General features: G+C 43.5%; 1 long non-coding RNA gene across 2 annotated transcripts in view; it reads right to left on the reverse strand.

Moving 5' to 3' along the window:
* Positions 1–4,333, reverse strand: part of LOC116589214 — a 70,442-nt gene extending 66,109 nt beyond the window's left edge. For both annotated transcript variants that reach the window (XR_004285243.1, XR_004285242.1), the window contains exon 1: positions 3,898–4,333. This is a non-coding gene — a long non-coding RNA (uncharacterized LOC116589214). The remainder of the gene's footprint in view (positions 1–3,897) is intronic.
* Between the last annotated feature and the right edge of the window lie 9,809 nt (positions 4,334–14,142).

Here is a 14,142-nt window from a genome sequence, read left to right on the forward strand (position 1 = left end):
AAGGAGAGGCAAAAGAGGAAAGAAAGAAAGAAAGAAAGAAAGAAAGAAAGAAAGAAAAGAGTATGACTAGGTCAGTTATTGGACCCACTGCACACGGAATACTTCATAAAGATTGTTGAATGGGACAGAATTGAACTGAGTATCCCCTCCAAACATCATATACTGAGTGTTTTACTTTTTAAATTTATATGTTGCAGTCCCAATGCCCAGGACCTTAGAATGTGACCTTCTTTGGAGATGGGGTCTTTACAAGTTAATGAAGTTAAAATGGGGATGAAGATGAACCCTAACACAATTAGACGGGTGTTCCTATAAAAAGGGGGAATTTGAACACCGAAACACACAGAGAAGGAAGACAAGTTGAAGAGACAGAGGGAAGACAGACATCTATAAGCCAGGGAGAGAGGCATGGAATGGTCTCTCCTACAGCCCTCAGAAGAAACCAACCCCACCAACATTTTGACCTTGGACTTAGCCTCCAGAACTGTGAGATAATAAATTTCTGTTGTTTAAGCCACACAGCCTGTGGTACTTTGCTCTTGGAGACCCAGGAAACTAATACACATGCCAAGGAACATGCTTGGAAAAAACACCACGGAAGGGGTTGACATGGTTTGCCTGTTGGATGATAAGAAAAGTAAGAGTGGTTATCTCACTGTCTGATTTCAAAGTGAAATGAAGAAAGTCATTATATAATAGTAAATGGTATAATACATAACAGAAGCCTGAGGACACCAGAACACCATTCAAGGACGAAAATAGGCAGAAATTAGAATTGTAATTTGAAATGTCAATGTTCCACATGACAAGTCAGTAGGAACCAGATTTAATGAAGAAAGTATAGAGTTGATTAGTATAATAAATTAGGTGGAATTAACAGACATGCAGAATCATAGAAGAAATTAATACACTTTTTCCAGTGTAATGGGTCATCAGAAATATCAACCAAAGAAGGCACAAAAAATTCTTTACATGAAGAAAAAAAGAGAGATTTCTGTATACCACATTCCCAGACTAAAAGGAGTTCAGTTTGAAATAAGGAGCAATAGTAGAATTGATTGAAATTTTAAACCGATCTCTTAAGTAATAACCTACACCATAAACAAAATCTACTACATAATTTCAATATATTTTAAATATATTCATACATTATAACACACACCCATGATCTACAATATATAAAGTTGTATATACAGCTGACACAAAATTATAGAAATAATACACAACTAAATGCACAAAAATAATCATAATTGTCTTTGGTTTCTGGGACTGAGTCATAATTTTTCTTATTTTATAAATTTTCTGCTTTTTAAAACAGAAAAAATCATCACAAGAAACTAAAGAAATGGAGAACAAATAAACTGAGCATAAATAAAGTAGGAAAAAGCAATGAAATCAATAACAGAAAGTCTGTAGATTTATTGATCAATTGGGTTCCACACCCCAGCAAGGAGCCTGACTCCGGTTTGAACTCACAACCCTGTGATCAAGATCTGAGCTGAGATCAAGAGTCAGGCACTTAACCAACTGAGCCATCTGTGCACCCCAGTTGACAATTTTTTAAAAGTATTAATCATGGAAGTAAGAGGAAAACCCAAACTAGTACTATTCAGTATAATAAATAAGTGATTGCTATTTGAACCAAAGTTCTCTGTTTTGCTAAAACAGAGGACTATTATTTTCCATCAAATTTTTTAAAAAGTCGATGACCAAAATGAAATGGAAGAGATTTCAAAAACACAAAATACACAAGCAAAGAGAACTAGCAGAAGTGCAGGCTCTCGTTCCCACCAGTGCAGCCTTGGGAAGAACATCTCATGAGGTTTCCCGAGACCCTTTGTAAGAGGTGTTAGCAAAAGAAGATTACTTATTAGAAAAGACTTACTATCACTGAGGGGAGAAAAGCCAACAGAACTAACTATAAAAACTGGGAAAAGCTGTTCCACCATAATAAAAACATAAGAGCAGGAGGAAACAAGACACCTCACTCAGCAGATATTTCAAATAACAAATAATTCTATCGTGTATTGTTCTTAGCTGACTTTGCAAGTGACACGTGCATGTGTTTCCCTAGCTGGAGGCCAATATCAAAGAAGACAATTGTAACTATCAGCACAGATGCAAAGGAAGAAAGGGAGAAAGGAGGAGACAAAGGGAGGGAAAAAGGAGGAGGGAGGTAAGAAATGAGGGACCAAAGGTAGGAAGGAATTAAAAATGAGATCCTTCCAAGCATCCAAAAACAAATTATCACTGAGGATGTCCAAGAGTGCAAGGTTAATATAACACATAAAACATCATCAAGATGATTCATTGTATCATAGAGTAAGGATTGCATAATGATATGAATAGATACAAATAAAGTATTTGTTTCAATACAAAATATTTTCTTGATTATAAGCAATTTTTCTTAATTTGATAGAGTGCGTATTTAAAATGGATAATAACTAACACACCTAGTGCAGAACATTAGAAAAGTTTAGCTTAAATACAGGAACATGTCAAATTTCCCTGTCATTAATCTTACTTAACACCATACTAGAAAAATTGCCCATGGTTAGTTTACTTTTTAAAAGATTTATCTATTGGGGCACCTGGGTAGCTCAGTGGGTTAAAGCCTCTGCCTTCAGCTCAAGTCATGATCCCAGCGCCCTGGGATCAAGCCCCACATCGGGCTCTCTGCTCAGCAGGGAGCCTGCATCCCCCTCTCTTTCTCTTGCCTGCCTCTCTGCCTGCTTATGATCTCTATCTGTCAAATAAATAAATAAAATCTTAAAAAAGAAAAAGAATCATGAATTAACTACCTCCATTGTACAATGAAAGAAAGTCTATTTTAAAAACTTAAGCTCTGAGAGTTTTGTAGCCATGGAGTGTGGTTGTCACTATTTTCAAGCAAAGATAAGATATCAAAAGAGATGAACAAGTAGCCTTAAAAAAATGCAGCCAAAAATACACACAAAACTCACAGACTTACCATTCATTGTGAAAATCGAGATTTAAATAACTCTATGATCCACTTTTTTAACTTACCTAAAGTTGATCTATATCATAAAAATCCAATACAGCAGACCTGTATGCAGACAGGTGAACTAACAATATCTGGTCAACTATGAAGTGGTGTGTCTTTCCAGAAAGCCATCTACAATATTTAAAAGCAATACGAAATTGTTTTGCACATGAGCAAAACAGTCATAACTTGGAGAATCCATCTCCTCAAAACTCCAAATTTCATTTTTATTTAGCTTTATTTTATTGTATTATTTATTTTTAGAAAGCAAAACGTTTCAACTTTAAAAGTAAGAATTTATGGGGCGCCTGGGTGGCTCAGTGGGTTAAGCCTCTGCCTTCGGCTCTAGTCATGATCTCAGGGTCCTGGGATCGAGCTTTGCATTGGGCTCTCTGCTCAGCAGTGAGCCTGCTTCCTCCTCTCTCTGCCTGCCTCTCTGCCTACTTGTGATCTCTCTCTCTTTCTGTCAAATAAATAAAATATTTTTTTAAAAAAATAAGAATTTATATAAGAATGTTCAAGGTGCCTGGGTGGCTCAGTACATTAAGCTTCTGACTCTCGATTTCGGCTCAGGTCACGATCTCACAGTCATGAGATCCCACCCCCTGTCGGGCTCCACGCTCAACGAGGAGCCTGCCTGACATCCTCCCTCTCCCTCTGTCCCTCCCTCTGCTTGTGCGCTCTCATTCTCTCTCTCTTTCTCAAATAAATAAATTTAAAGAGCAAACTAAGAATGTTCATGGCAGCATTTTAATAACAAGATATTCCGAACAGTCTGAGTGCCTGCCAATGGGGAGATGTTTAAGCAGATGCTGGCCCCTCCCTCTTGCGAGCCCTTCTCCCCCAGAAGGACAGCACCGCCCCTACAGTAAACCTAGGACGCCTTTCTTTACCTTATTCCAGCCTTTCTCCCACGTAGGAGCCTCCTAACTGGTCTCTGCGTCCAGTGCCTTTGTCCTCCTCCTCCAAGTCGCTTTCCTCAGTGCTGCCAGGGTGCTGATTCTGAAATCCGAATCTACTTCCCCCTCTCCACAATGACCCATAAAAATAAGATCCAAAGAGCATGGCATCCAAAGTCCTCCAAGATCTGACCCTACCTACCAGTGTATTTCTTCCCTCACATGCACCGCATGCTCTAACCAACTGGACGATTTACAGGTCAAGTCCATCACGCTGTGTGTCTTTGCTGAGAAGGCCCCACCACACACTCCTGTCCTCCTGCCAAACACTCCTCATCTTTTAACCTTAACTCAAGTTTCCCTGCCCTATAAGCCCTTCCCGATAGAGCAGGAAATGCTCGCACATCGGCTCACATACACAAAAATCCGCTGCCATGTCAAACACTCCTCATCTTTTAACCTTAACTCAAGGTTCCCTGCCCTATAAGCCCTTCCCGATAGAGCAGGAAATGCTCGCACATCGGCTCACATACACAAAAATCCGCTGCCATGTTTCTCTTCTCTGTATTCTCTTATTCCTGCGAAAGATGGCGGCAGCGGAGCGGGAGTACCCCAATTGCCCAGTGAAAGGTAATGCAGTCTCTTTAGGTTGAATGCTGCTGCTTTCAGGAAGATAGGGAAGGTTCCAGCTCCTCATCAGACGGTTTCTTTCCCTTCATAGGAACTCATGCAACCCCCACCACTTTCCAAGATGGCACCGCATGCAAGGAAACACGGCCCATCCTTCCTGTGAGGTGACATGCGTCCGTCACCTGCCTGGCTGTGCTGACACGTCACTTGCCTTATGAAGCTTCTGAATGCACAGAACTCATCGCTGCTGAGATAAGGGCTTGTCCAACTTGGTTGTTTGGACGCTGTGATGATACCAACTGCAGAAATCCATGATGTCTGGCATTGTCCCCACGTTCTGAAGCTTCCTCATTCAGAGACCAGGGGACCTTCTCAGTCCCTGGATTTCTGGCCCATGAGCAGCCGTGCTCTGAGGCATGTAGAGCTTCCGGGTGCCCTCGGTGCCGTGTGCAGGCTGGGGACCCCTGCCCCACCCTCACAAATGCAGACCCACCTCTGCCAGTGCTGTTCTATTGTTCCTGCACCATGGAGGAAGTGACGATGTGCTGAACCCCTCCCAGGTAACACCCGAGGAAACAAGGAATCTACCCCAGTATTCGGGGTTGCCTCAACCCTGCCTGGCTGTTCCTATACCCTCTGCCAACTTTGAAGAGAGAGTCCAACACTCAGGACTAAATTCTAGTCCTTCTCCCCTCTCCTCCGTGCCTCCTCTTAGTGCTGGAATAATTGCCCTTCCTGATTTAGAGGAGTTACTGACACCAGTGTTATTCAAAAGTTGATGAGAATATAGGGACGCTTGAGTGGCTCAGTCGGTTAAGCGTCTGCCTTCAGATCGGGTCGTGATCCCAGAGTCTCGGGATCGAGCCCAGTCTTGGGATCTGAGCATCGGGCTCCCTGCTCAGAAGGAAGTCTGCTTCTTTCTCTTCTCCTTTCTCCCCGCCCCACTCGTGCTGTCTTTCTCTATCATTCAAATAAATAATCTTTTTTTTCAAGTTGATGTGAATATAAATCACCCACAGATGCTATTAAAATGCAGGTTCCAAAACAAACTGAGGGTTGCTGGGGGGAGGAGGGGTTGGGAGAAGGGGGGTGGGGTTATGGACATGGGGGAGGGTATGTGCTTTGGTGAGTGCTGTGAAGTGTGTAAACCGGGCAATTCACAGACCTGTACCCCAGGGGATAAAAATATATTATATGTTTATAAAAAATTCAAAATTTAAAATTAAAAAAAAATGCAGGTTCCAATTGAATTGTTCTGGACCGGAGCCCGAGAGTCAGCATTTGTAAGAAGCTCCCAGGTAACGCCAGCCAGGATGGCCAATGACCACTCTTGGAGAAGTCGGTCTGATTAGCCACTGGATTGTATGTGCCTCCTCCACGCCTCCTCCCTGGGACAGTGATAGCAGACAAAGTGCGGGGAAAGGAAATAGATGAACAATGGGAAGAGATGTCAGCAGCTCAGCTCCCCCGACCACCAGCATCTCTCCCTCTCCCACTTGAACCCCACGGCTTCTTTGAGGCTCACATGCTCTACAAATTTCAGCCATTACTTCTGTATTTGATTATATGTGTTTCTCCCTAACTATACTATAATTTTCTTGAAAGTGTAGAGCAGAATTCCCAAACTGGTGGTGACAGGCTGCATATGGCCCCACAGATGTTTTGTTTTACCATCACAGTGTTTTTAAAATACATGAGTCAGTTGCCAAATGCAATGGGCTGCTTCTCAACCCTGACTGCACATTACAACCGCCTGCAAAACTTTCCCCCAAATGTCACTGCCTCCGTCCTACCCTCTAAGCGGTTCTGCTTAAACTTGTCCAAGAAGGACATCAGAATACAGACATCAGAATATAAACTTTTCATTCTAGGACAGTTTGAGAGTCACAAAATTGTTGCAGATAGTACTGACTATTTTCCTACATCACACGGCTGGCCAGTTTTCCCTCTTAACATCTTACATTGCAATTAGTGAACCGTACTGACTCAGTATCATTCGCTGATGTCATATTTTATTCAGACTTCGTTTTTCCCTGGTGATTTTATTTTCTCTTCCAGGATCTCACCCATGTTCCATTCAGCTGTCCTGTCTCCTGAGGCTTCACTTGGTCATCTCAGTCCTTCAGACTTACCTTGGTCTTGGTCCTGATGAATACCAATCAGGTGTTTGTAGAATGTTCCTCCCTTGGGATTTGTGTGATGTTTATCTCCTGATTAGACTGGAGCATTTTTTTTCTTTTTTTAAGATTTCAAGGTTATTCTGAAGTCCAACTAGTGTTAAAAAAAAAATCCTTGATTTTAAGAACGTGAAGAATTCCCATGAAAGTTCAAATTCTGGCTTTCCTTGACGTATGGGGAGATGTGCAAGCATGGAGACTGCGGTCCTTTCCAGAAACTAATGGCTGGCCATGAGAAGTGCTTGCCGGCACCTTCCAGGTCTCCACAGATCACTTCACTACCAGCCCTCACGTCACCCCCAGTGTAGACCATAACTTCATCTCTAATGCCTCGCTCCTCGTATGACACAGACGCAAAGTGTGCACTGGATCATGTTGATTAAGTCAATCAGTAAATCAAGGAAGGAGTGTTAAAGGGAAGGACACGCAGTTCCTGAAAATGGCAAATTCGTGTATGGTATCAGCAGGTTAAATTACTGGGGCAAAAATGGCCAGTTGGTTTACTCAACATGTGTTCGAACCCACTTTCTACCTGGCAGGAAGCTGGGCTTCCTCACGGGGCACTAGTCCTGACAGACTCGCTTTGCCCAACTTGGAAGGAGGAAGGAAGCCACACGAGAAGGAAGCCATGCACACGGAAGGGGCTTCCTTTTCTGGCAAGCCCACTCGTGGAGACGTGTGGTGATTCAGAGACCAGCAGCACGCTGATTGGTGCAGAGGCCACATGGTTTAGGGGTTCTAGAAGCATCAGCCGATGAAGCAGGCCAGTCCTGCAATGGTGCTCTGGGAGCTGGTGGCCAAGCAGAGCCTCCCCAAGCCTACGTTTTCATCCATCCAAGACTTTTTCCATAAATTAACAGGATGGATGAATTCTGTTATCGCCGTTTACTCATTTTGATACAATAATCGGTCAGAGACTGCTAATTGCCTCGCCAGCATTCACTCTGTTCTTCCCTTGCTTCTATATTTGGGAAGCGTAAATATGTCATGCTTTAAAAACATATGCTCTGTCTCCGTGTTCTCTTGCAGCATGAATGGCCAAGGAGTGGAAATGGAAGACTTGGCACAGGGCTCCTGGAAAAGCTCTCAAAAGGGGTCTGCTCAGCTGTCAAGGACTTGTTCTTCCTCTGTCCACCCTCCGACTTGGATGTGATGTTTTTAGCACCCACAGCCTCTTGTGAAGTTGGAAGCCACATGCCAAGGATGGCGGAGGAGAAAGCCAGATGGAAGCTGGATATTGATGCCTTTGTGCTGCCATCTTGTCCTCCCTTGACCACCTTCCTCCAGCCTTCTTCTTCTTTGAGAAACAAACAAAATTGTCTTGCATACACTATTGTGATTCGGGGGTCCCACTTCCCAAGAGTTTAAAGCTGCCCCTTCATAATACAAATATAATGTAATAGGATATCCAGCTGGAAATTTGATGTTTTGAGCTCTAGGAAGTCAACTTAACCTTTGCACCTGCCCAGTCTAACCATGTCTTTGAGCCACTGAAATATCTTCCTCCACCTTCAGGGCCGGTTTAAGACCCCCAGATGGGTAGCCAAGACAAGATGGTGAGGGATAGCTCTATAATCTGGCCGGGGGATTCCAATCAGCACTTTCATGTTTTTCCAAATTTAGAAAGAGCACTAGGCAGACGCTGAGGAAGGGAAAGCAGTCAGGCTTCCGGATGCACTTGCTTACACAGTGCTTTCATGGTGCATCTACCTTATGCCATGGAACTATCTAGGCATTGAGGGCAGGCAAGGAGTGAAAGATCAGTTTCTCTCTTCCGGGAGTCTGCACTCCAGTGGGACCGCTGCAAGGAAGCTGAGCTGTAGTACAGAACGTGACCAGCAGAGTGTGAGGCCCTCAGTCCCGTTCACGCTTCGCGGAGACCATGGGAGTGAGCTATTATCTCCGTTGCATGAATGAGATCAGTGTTCACAGAAGTTAATTATCTTGATTGGGCATGGTAAGAAATCAAAATAGATCCATCTGACTCTAAGGTCACATTCTTTCCACCTCACTCTCCGCCTCCTCCATGCCAGCCTGCAACTCCAGAGACACTGTGTGCTAGAGATAATTGCCAGTCTTTATCAAGCAAATCTTGTCAATTCACATCATGGCCACAGCAATCATTCCACAGGCTGAAGGAGGCTGTCTAGCTTGGAGGAGGGCACAAGAGCTGTATGCATCCAGGAATTTAGTGGGCTTCAGAAGTATCTCCAAGATTCTATCCCGCCATAAAAAATACCGGACAGTGCCATAAGTTGTGGGTTTTTTGTCGGGGGTGGTAATTTACATGACCTGTTCTTGCTCTGGAGGGGGTTTAATGGCAATTTTTGCCTCACTACAGAAAGAAAAATATATTTCCCCTTGTCATTTTCACCAGTACAATCTTTGACTTGACCATAGGGTCTTCAGCAATATCCACCAGTTAATGAAATACACAGACTAGGGGAAATTGGAGAAGAAAAGGAGTTGCCAGAAATTCTTTCCAGACCACTGGGTCCTCCTAAAACTAATTAACTTGAGGCACGTAGGAAGAGAATATGTATGTCTTATGGTCAGGAGGAGTGTGGGCTAATCACCCTCGCCAGGCCACGGGAACCTACTCCCTGGTCAGAATCAGGTGCTCCTTCTGCTCTACCCCTCCCTGCCCCCGCACTGGGAATGTATCTCTAAATTTGCCCTTACCACAGTTCTGCAGCCTTGGTATCAGGAGTGATGTCTTTTCATTTCTGTCTCGCTATCAAAATTCTTTCACTGTTGGTGACAAAGAATATAAAAACTAATTCAAACTGGGTTAAGCCAAGGAAGAGTGAAGGAAGGAAGGAAGGAAGGAAGGAAGGAAAGAAAGAAAGAAAGAAAGAAAGAAAGAAAGAAAGAGAGAGAGAGAGAGGAAGGAAGGAAGGAAGGAGAAAGAAAAGAAAAGAAAAAGAAAAGGAAAACAAAACAAAACCATTGGCTCATACAATTGTGAAGTTCAGGGTTAGTGTCACAATGATTTGGCCTGGATCCAGAAGCTCTAATAATATCTTTGGAATTCCATTTTTCTCCATCTTAGCTCTGCCTCCCACGATGTAGGTTAGGAGCTACGCGGTAGGTCCTGGCAATTCCAGCTCACTTCATTCTCAGTGTTAGTAATCCCAGGAGAAAGTAATTCCCAGTGCTTCCGCCTTCAGTTCTGGCTTTATTCTGATTGGAGGAACCCGAGGGACTCTGCCATCTCTGAACCAATCACCAGCTGGGGGATTCAGTGCGGCGACCCCCGCAGCGGGGGGTGGAGACTCTCTAAACCACGGGGATTGAGCAAGGATGCTGGGAGTGGTTCCTTAAAAGAACTTCATGTTGTTATTATCAGAAGAAAAAGTGAGTTGGAGAGCAAGAGACCAAGAACAACATGGGATCCTCACTGCCCAACATAGCATTTGGCACATTCAGGAGCTCAAAAGTCTTTATTCAAATTATCATTGAAGGAGGAGGTGCTGCCTGGTGCAGAGTTGTGCTTGGAGCAGTGCCCTGCCCCAGGCATCAGGTGGCATGGGTTAAGTGATGCCCGTCTTGGGTTTCTTTTCCCTTTGGCTCCTCTTCTCTGAGTTCTGACTCCAGCCCCGTAAGCTGCACTTGAGGTCTGATAATTTCCTCTCTCACACAACATGCCTTCTATTCTCCTGCCCTGACCAGTCTATGCTCTTTCCACTGAGGTAGAGCTCTTCAGAAGGCAATGCCCAGGCCTTCCTACCTGGGTCCACAGAACTCAACTGGACCTGAGCTGTTCTGGGTGAGACACTAACTGGGCCAGGTGCCTTGCTTCACCAGGATGGAGGACAGGAAGAAAAAGAATGCCAGAACTGAAACCTTATCTTCTAGGTGCCCCACTCCATCCTCTTCCCAAGGAGCCCATGGCCTCTTTTCCACCATGTATCTCGCGGATATCTTGAGAGTAGGACCAGTGGTTTTTCAAGATGGCAGCAGTTTCTGCTTCAACAAGTTATGGCGGCACTGGTAACGTTTCATCTCAGAGTATTGTACTAATTGACCAGAAAATGTTATACCCCGGAAAGAGTAAGTCAGTAGCTAAGCCCTGTATAGTATCTGTGAGAAGACACCCTTAATTTGGGCTGCTGTGGTTCTGAAGGCCATGCTCCATCACTCCCCAAAAGAACTTGCAGCTTGCTGAATCTTCTTATATTATAAAACTCAGATGCCGGGGCGCCTGGGTGGCTCAGTGGGTTAAAGCCTCTGCCTTCAGCTCAGGTCGTGGTCCCAGGGTCCTGGGATCGAGCCCCACATCGGGCTCTCTGCTCCGAGGGGAGCCTGCTTCCTCCTCTCTCTCTGCCTGCCTCTCTGCCTACCTGTGATCTCTGTCTGTTAAATAAATAAAATCTTAAAAAAAAAAAAAACTCAGATGCCAAGTTAGCCTAACAGAATGCTGGCAATCCTCTTTGTTTTCCTACAATAATTAATTTTTCCTATCTTCCTAATCAATGCACTCCTTAAAAATTTTACATTGAATGTAAGCATGATTGATCTTTATCACAAAGAATGTGCTCCACAAGATAAAATATCCAATTTCCTATTCTCACCACCCATGCTCTTTTTAAATAAACCTGAAATTTAAGACACTAAATGTAGACATGTACTCCAATTGAGGCAAACCTGAAATTTAAGACACTAAATGTAGACATGTACTCCAATTGAGGCATCAGAACAAACCTTGGAGTAACTAATAACTTCTGATTTCTCATGCATTCCAAACAGGATCCTGACAAAGAGGATAGGGAAGTAATTACCAGGATAGGGAGAGCCAAAGAACGCCTGATGATTTATCTTGGAATATGACTTTTGCACACTCTAGTCAGAGGAAATTGAAAGTGAAATATAGCATTGCTTCTAATAACACAAGTATTTTGTATCTGTGCAGTACATTTCCTCAGAGGATGTTGTAATGTTGTAACCCTTATCTTGGTAATCTTTATAACCACAAGGGGAGTTGAGTAGGCAGTCAATGACTCCATTTTACAGATAAAGAAATTAAGGCACAGAATAATTGGGTTTCTCAAAGTCACACACATCAAAGACGGCGCTGGGAATCAAGTCCAATGTCAATTCTCAGTCAGCTCAGAATTTTACCTACTCGTATTTATAGACGCTCAGACCCACCCAGTTTGGTTATTAACCTTTGTTCTACGAGCTCTTGCTCTTTGTGTCTTCCTTAAACTCCTGTTCTCATTTTTGTACCGGATGTCGGTTCTCTTCCTGACACCAGAATGTTTTTTGTTCTAATCCTTTGTTAGCTCTCTGTATAAATTGATATCCCGTTTGTGTTCCTGAGGCTCACGGATGCATTTATTTTACTCGCTAAAAGACATGAGCCAGGATTCTTGTGACATAACATTGAAATGCAGTTAAGTTGGTAAGTGGAGCACAAAATATTGCAAAATCAAAATAAAAAAGGTTGATGGGTGCCCAGGGTGCAGGTTCGATGCTGTTCAGCACTGATTTCCAGGAGGCATGTCTGCCCTACCCTGATGTAAGCCTAACTTTGGTGAAATTTTTTATTTTTTTATTTTTTTAGCCAGTGTTACATAACTATTCATTTCCCAGAAGTGTAACTTCCCTTAGGGGTTATAATGAAATGTCTTTGCAATGCCTTGTCACGGTGAGGCGAGAGAAAAATGGAATCATTGGGCCTTAGTTATGCTTTTGGTGGGCAATAATAAAAGGTTCACAACAACTGCTATGGCTTGCCCTAAATGCCAGACTCTTCCTGATTGTGTCATCTGTTCTTGAAACATATCACAACTTCCAAGAGGGGAAGCGTTTATTTCCTTTTTTTTTTTTTTAATTAACATATAATGTATTATTTGCTTCGGGGGTGCAGGTCTGTGAATCATCAGTCTTACACAGTTCACAGCGCTCACCATAGCACACACCTTCCCCAGTGTCTATGATCCAGCCACCCCATCCCTCCCACACCGCTCCCCGCAGCAACCCTCAGTTTGTTTCCTGAGATTAAGAGTCTCTTAGGGTTTTTCTCCCTCCCGATCCCATCTTGTTTCATTTTTTTTCGAGGGGAGGCATCTATTTAGCGTTAATTACCTTTTAGGATGTAGGGTCTCCTAGGTGCTCCCCACCCCCCCCCCCGCCAAAAAAAAAGTATTGCGAAAACCAAGTCCTGAGACTAAAGAGTCAATGTTTGGTGAAGCCTTTGGTAGGAGGTAGAGCGCATGGGTCAAGAGACTGGGCTTCGTAGAGATGTGGATTCAGAGTTCAGCTCTGATGCCTTGAGAGTCACTCGATTTCCTATAAAATGGTACAGGATCCCCACTTTCTAGCATCCAGGTGAAGCCAAAAACGAGGTGAGGTATGTAAAGTGCTTGTTATACTCAAGGAATAACAACTATTTGAAGGTATGTTTGAAAATAAATAAGGCTGGGGCGCCTGGGTGGCTCAGTGGGTTAAGCCTCTGCCTTCAGCTCAGGTCATGATCTCAAGGTCCTGGGATCGAGCCCCGCATTGGGCTCTCCGCTCAGCAGGGAGCCTGCTTCCCCCTCTCTCTCTGCCTGCCTCTCTGCCTACTTGTGATCTCTGTCTGTCAAATAAATAAAATCTTAAATAAATAAATAAATAAATAAATAAATAAATAAATAAAGGCTACTGGGGGATGGACACTGGGGAGAGTATGTGCTATGGTGAGTGCTGTGAACTGCGTAAGACTGATGATTCACAGACCTGTACCCCTGGAACAAACAATGCATTATATGATAATAATAAATAAATTGGGCTAGGGACACGTGGCTGGCTCAGTCGGTGGAGTATGCACATCTTGATCTGTGGGTTTTAAGTTCTAGCCTGGCGCTGGGTGTAGAGATTGCTTAAAAATAAAATCTTAAAATATAAATAAGTAAGGCTATTCATTGCCCCTGTGGGTGTAAGAGAGAATTCAAGGCAATTTGTCACTAATGATGGGTGATAACTTGACCTCTGTCAAGCGTTCTGCTTATTTTATGTACATTGGCATAATATACCAGGCACTAAGTGGCAAGTCACCAGGTGTCCCTTTATAATTTGAATGAGTACAGGCAGTCTGGTTCTCTGGTCGGCATGTGGTAGAGCTTTATGCGCCTGTAAGAAAGGAGAGCATTGATTTCCTCTCTTTACAAAGAGGAGGGAGGCAGAGTTCCTTCCACCTCCTCCAGGGCCCCAGAGGGACAGGGTGGTGGATCTTTGAAGATTCGAGAACTGCATCGGTTACCTTTTCTTAAATAGAAAACCTTTGTAGATGGGATGAAATTAAACTTAACAATTTCTGCAATTGCTGTAATGTGAAGCTCCAGGGCTAAGGCACACCACACACACAGATCTCACTAAAAACTGTGCTAGAGCTGAAGCTTATTAGGTGTCCTTTGACACCACCATGACCCTAGAAGCCAGAAGGACT

The sequence above is a fragment of the Mustela erminea genome, chromosome 4 (assembly GCF_009829155.1).
Source record: "Mustela erminea isolate mMusErm1 chromosome 4, mMusErm1.Pri, whole genome shotgun sequence".
Lineage (NCBI taxonomy): Eukaryota > Metazoa > Chordata > Mammalia > Carnivora > Mustelidae > Mustela > Mustela erminea.